The sequence below is a fragment of the Neolamprologus multifasciatus genome, chromosome 7 (assembly GCF_963576455.1).
Source record: "Neolamprologus multifasciatus chromosome 7, fNeoMul1.2, whole genome shotgun sequence".
NCBI classification, from domain to species: Eukaryota; Metazoa; Chordata; class Actinopteri; order Cichliformes; family Cichlidae; genus Neolamprologus; species Neolamprologus multifasciatus.
In genome coordinates, this window is record NC_140445.1 from 33,006,063 (window position 1) to 33,012,086 (window position 6,024).

Consider the following 6,024-nt stretch of genomic DNA (forward strand, 5'->3'; position numbering starts at 1 on the left):
CCTATCGCTAGCTTCCTCTTTTGTCACATGAAGCCTCTGCATGTCCTCCTTCACTACATACATACACCTCCTCTGAGGCCTTCTTCTTTTCCTCTTGTATGGCAGCTCCATCTTCTGTCCACTATCGCTCCTCTGAACATGCCAAAATCATCTCAGCCTTGCAGCTGTCTATCTTTTTTACAAACTGGAGCAGTCAGTATGATATACTCATTTCTAATCTTGTCAGTTCTGGCCACAATGAAAAACTTAGCATCTTCAGCTCTGCATCCTATCTTTTTGTTAGTGCCACCATCTCCAAACTATATATCAAAGCAGGCCTCACTACCATCTTATAGACCTTCCCTTTCACTCTTGCTGCTATCTTTCTCTTGCAAATCACCCCTGAAAATCATCTCCACCCTGTCTGCACTCTCTTCTTCATATCTCTTGTGCACTGCTGTTGCTTTGGATGGTTAACCCTATTTATTTAAACTTATCCACCACCTCTGCTCCTTGCAGCTTCACTGTTACACCTGTCTCTCTCTCACTCACACACACACACACACACACACACACACACACACACACACACACACACACACACACGTAGTCTGTCTTTCTTCTGCTGACTTTCATTCCTCTTCTCTCCATAGCATACCTCCACCTCTCCAGGGTGTCTTCCACTCTACCTAGCCTCACTACCGATCACAATGCCATCTGCAAACATCACAGTCCACAGAGACTAGGCTTGTTTTACAGCCACAGGACCTTGTCACTTTGAGTCAAACATGAACTCCTCTGTATACCAAGTCATTTGAAAGTCGAATGTGAGCCTGTCTGTCTTAATCAAATCTACATCAGACTGACTAAAAAAACTAAGAGTCTAGGTGTTGCAATGGCTCAGTCTGGCAAGTCCAGAAATCATGTGTTGGGACCTTAAATGAGCTGTGCATAAATGAATACCCACAGATCTCAAAGAACTGAGGCAATGTTGTAAAGTAAAGTGGGCTAAAATTCCTCTGTGATGATGTGAGAGAAGTCATGAAGAAAACAATCGGTCCATGTTATTTCTGTTAAAGTTGGTTCTACAAGCTGTTGAATCATGGGTTGTGTTTACATTACTGTAAGTGATCATTTCTAAATTACTCCTTGCTTTCCTCCTCTGCACAAAGTCAAACCATGCCAATAAAGATATATCTGTGGACAATATAAAGCCAATAAAACATTATTTGGGTTTAATAGAAAACACAGAAGGCATTGTTCTGCATGTGTTCAATAGAGTCTTCACAGTATAATAAGATGAAAGCTTAAGGCCAAAGCCTCAGAATTAAATCAGCTATCATGGAGTTTGTAATATTGACACGTGTAATTTTTCTACAGAAAAAAAAAGTTCAAGAAAAAGCAAAGAAAAAGCAAGTCTGATCAAATGCTTAGCATAGGCAGCAATTAAGCTAGCTAGGTAGCTACTTACCCACCGAGTTGAGCCATAGCCTTTAGCTTTACCCCTTCTTCTTCAAACCTTTGGCTAGAAGACAGCATGTAGAATACCTAGGTAACAAAATCCTGCATATGCATTTTTTTTTCTAAATGCTTTCAGCCAGTCGAAAAAGTGCATCGTCTACTGACTGTCCAAAGCATTTTACTTATTGCGGGAATGCTACATAATAAGTAAATAAGTACATTTCAATCCAATCCAATCAAGTATGAAGTCAAAGAAAAGAAAAACTTTAGAACCAAATAAATATTAAAATGTGGTTTAACTGACAAAAGTGACTTCAGACCAAACCTCCCCCTATATAACCTAATAAATCTTATATGAGGATTTCTCAGGGAGGTTTTTTCAGAACAAACGGCTTAGCAATGTCAGAGGCTATCACAAGACATTAACAGATAATTCTCAAATCTAACCTGCAAATTTGGCCCACATCTCATTTCTTCTCATTGAAAGTATGGCAACTCTTGCTAGGTACTGCTTTAAGGTAGTGCTTGGATCAATAAGTCCTCTCATAATTTAGTCAGGAAAGTCTGAGCCATGCATCATTTACACAGCGTGCAGCAATGCACAGAAGGCATACTACAAAACCTGCAGTACTTTATATACATGTGTGTGCAGCATTTTATATGTTCACCAGCAAATAAAATGTTAGTTCAAAGTATAACTGCAACATTTTTTCTTTTAAATAGCTTGGTTTTCTCTCTAATATCAGTTAACAGATTAAAAACTAGTGAAAACTACAATTCAAAATTAGACAACAACTTACATTATCCTGAATTTGATCTTAATTTGATGTTAGGATGATTTAAAATTATCCTAACATCAACTGGGGGGTCAAGCTGAGGGGAATATCAAAACTGCAAATATTGCACATCACAATTAATTTTTTAACCCTCAAATTAGAAGCTTTTAAATGAACTCTTTGGGACACTTCACAGATGCCTTGCACTTGGTCGTAATTTCCTTTTTGTCCTAAAACTAATATCAATCACTTTGAAAGATGGCGAGCTCGTGGTTGTTTTACAGGTAAAGACTGACAGAATGACCCTTGCAGCAATTGTAAGAGTGTCATTTTTCCAGTTCTTAAACAATTCAAATTTTAAAATGACAGTCCTCTCAATATTTAGCCAGGAGCCACCAAGCATCCAGTGTCATGCATGCAGCCGCCTTGTATTAATTAGATTTTTATTATATTGTATATGTAAAGAAAATTGGAGAAAACTGTGTCCAAAGTGTGAGAAGTCCATTTGGAGGAGGCAGAGTCATGGTTTGGGGTATCTTTTCTGCATCAGCAGTTAGAGATTCAAAAGACACCAAATTCTTATTTCATGCATTCACAACCTTTATATGTTTGGTTTGCCAGAGACCTACATATCGTTTCTTTACTTTAAAGAAGAAAGAATTTGGCCATCTGGTATTATTATTTTAACTATCATCACTGTTTTGTTCGGGGTTGGTTTACAGCATGTACCATTGCTCATGCACTGAAACCTCTGATGCTGAAATCCTATCGCCTTGACCTTTAACAAAAGACTGAGCATCCCTGAGGGGAGCTAAATAAAAGGGCACCACTGTGTTTTCTACTGATGCCACTGATATGATATCAATGGTTTTTCAGTAAGGGGGGATTTGCTCTTGCTTTTTTGGTATATGAAGGCCCACATTGCTAAATAGAGGCTGTCAGGGTGCATAAAGTGTCAAAAAGAGACTTCCTCATCCCTTCTTGCCCCAAGGACAGTAAGGAGGGCAGCAGAGGAGCACTGATTGGGAACAACACCTGTCAGGTGAGGCTTTCGCAGTTGACAGCGCAGAAAGAGTGCCAGGTCGACCGCTATGACTGCTAATCTGTGACGTGGCAACCTGCCGGGCTCTGCCAGTCTCCAGAGAGAGAGAGAGAGAGAGAGCGCCAGGAGCCCCAGCGTTGAGGCTTTTCTGGGGCTACAATCCTGCTAATGTCTCCCCGAACAGAATGAACCACGCTGACATGCTCTAAATACATTTCATTATCATCATCATGATTATATCACTAATTGTGTGTGCTTGGTAACGTGCTGCAGCAGCCTCCTCCAGGGAGGTGTCTGAAAGACTGAATGATTAAAACATGTATGATGAACCATGCATCAAAATGTCCCTGCGGGCCTCTTCGCAAGATACATGTAAGCAGCTCCACTGACACTCTGAGCCAGCAAACAGCAGAGGATGTGATCTACTGAGGGTTGAAAGGCCGGGGAAAAACCTGCAGGCAATAACAAGACAGCAGGTGGATATTAGAGATGCAGAGGATTGACCTGGGCTGACCCATCCATATCCTTAAACCCACACTACCTAACCTATATACCTTAAGACATGGGTCCAGAGCAGCCTAAATAATTCCACCACCACACAACGAGTGAAGCAGAGGCTTAGGTTCAAATCATGGCTGGGCTTCTTTGGCCTGTGCTTGGCAATGTCTCCATCCTTATATGTGGTTGACAGGAGCGGATAAAGTTTTTGTGACAGCATTTGATGAATGTTTAATCCAACATTCATACATCGAGGGCTGGGACTGGGTCCCCAGTCAAAACCCACCAAAGACACACAGCAGGTGTGTAAAATATTCATTCACTACATGCTTCATTAAGAATGAAACATATCATGGTCCCCGTTCATTTATTCATTTCGATTATCGAAACAAAAGACAGAAAAATGAGAGATTAAAACATGGTGGGCGCGCTATTCTGTATTTGTCTCACAGCTTTGTAACGATTTGTTTTGTGACAAATAACTCTGTCTGTTGAAATCCTGCTGTCATCTTGCTGAGAGTCAGGCAGCTACTGCGAGAGAAGCTTTCATGTGAGGGGTTGTAACAAATCACTGTCTGTCTGTCTGGGACTATCCAGCTCTGCATCCGATTGCAGCAGCTTGACCCTTGACTGGTCCAGGAGTGGCCAGTGACTCATCACACATGGCGTGCTGATACATACCTGAGCCATCAACCAGGAAAGGGACAGGTTTCATATTTTTATTAATTAATGGCCATTAATGATCTCTCCTGGTGACAAATCACCACATGCAGACAAATGAAGTGACTAATGCCGTGCCTGTCAGTGCTCGGGCTAGCTGAATGAATATGTCACTGTGGAGTGCCAGCACTATTTCAACATACCCTTTTTGAATGAATGTGTCACACATGACAAAATTTCCCCATGGAGATCATTAAAGTTTCATCTAATCTAATCGAATTAGTTCAAGTCCTGACAAACTGCCCAAGGCTGCGAGGCAACAGCGAGCCTACACAGAACAGACAAAAATATATATATCCAAATTAGAAATTTAAATATTCCTTATAAAGCGTTGTTACAGTGGTACTGAAGATGTGGTGACAGCATGCCAACTATCACTACACTGCTATTATTTATTTATTTCGTTTTGACAAGGTTAAAAATCAAAATTTGCAATCTTTTACATATAGTTTTGCTGCGGTTTCACATCTGTTTTAGATTAAGCTGTGTCTGCTCTAAGGCAACATTTTTATTTATTTTTTGTTGCTTGATACTGTAATAAGAAGCTCAGCCTGCTTAGCATACATCATCTTAATGTAAGTCTGTGTATTGTCTAAATATGACTGAAGATATTTAGATGGGTTTTGAGTTGCCTTACTGTTTCCTGTCAGCTCAAAGCTGTCTGTCCTTTCTGACCTCTGACATCAATAATACATTTTCACCCAGAGAACTTCAGCTCACTGGATAGTCTCTCTTTTTTTTGAGCATTCTCCAAAATGTTTGTATAGAAAAATCCCAACAGATCAGCAGTTTCTGAAATACTCAGACTAGCTTTTCAAGCACCAACAACCATGCCTCACTCAAAGTAAATGAACTTTTTTAAAATTTTGGGGTCAGTTTGAACTTCCAGGTCATCTTGACCGTGTCTACGTGCTTAAATGTACAGATTTTTGTGTTCACAAGCAGTTGAACGGATATACCTAAGAAAGTGGCCAGTGAATGTATATTGGACAAGTAAGAGACAATTTTGCAATTCTTGAGCCCTCTTAATGCCTTCAAGTCAAAGATTCTTACAGTCTTTGCAGAGATTAAGTGTATCATGGTCAAAAAAAGCTCCCTGTGTAAGTTTAATAACATGTATTGATCTGGTATAACATGATAGGTCACAGCTTGCACCCAATAACATGTCTTTACTTTGCAGCAAGAGTCCCTTTTACTCCCTTTTTAAGCAATTACATTTTCACTTGAGCTTAAAAAAAATATTACTAACTGTACAAGCCAGACAGTTGACTTTTATTTATAATTAAGCACAATGTGGGAAAATATGAAAGGGATTAATGAACATTTTCTTGTGAATTGCAAATAATAAAAAGCATGCATATAAAAATCATATAAAAGCATTTTCGATGCTTTAATTTATTAGCAGTGTTTTAAAGCATTATGGAAAGGTATGTTTCTTAGACAATCCATACCTTTTCTTTACAGTGAAATGTAGTGTTTCGGTTATTTTGTCACGTGAAATTTTTTTTTTGTTAATGTTGCTGAGTTTTTATTTTTAATAATTTTTAT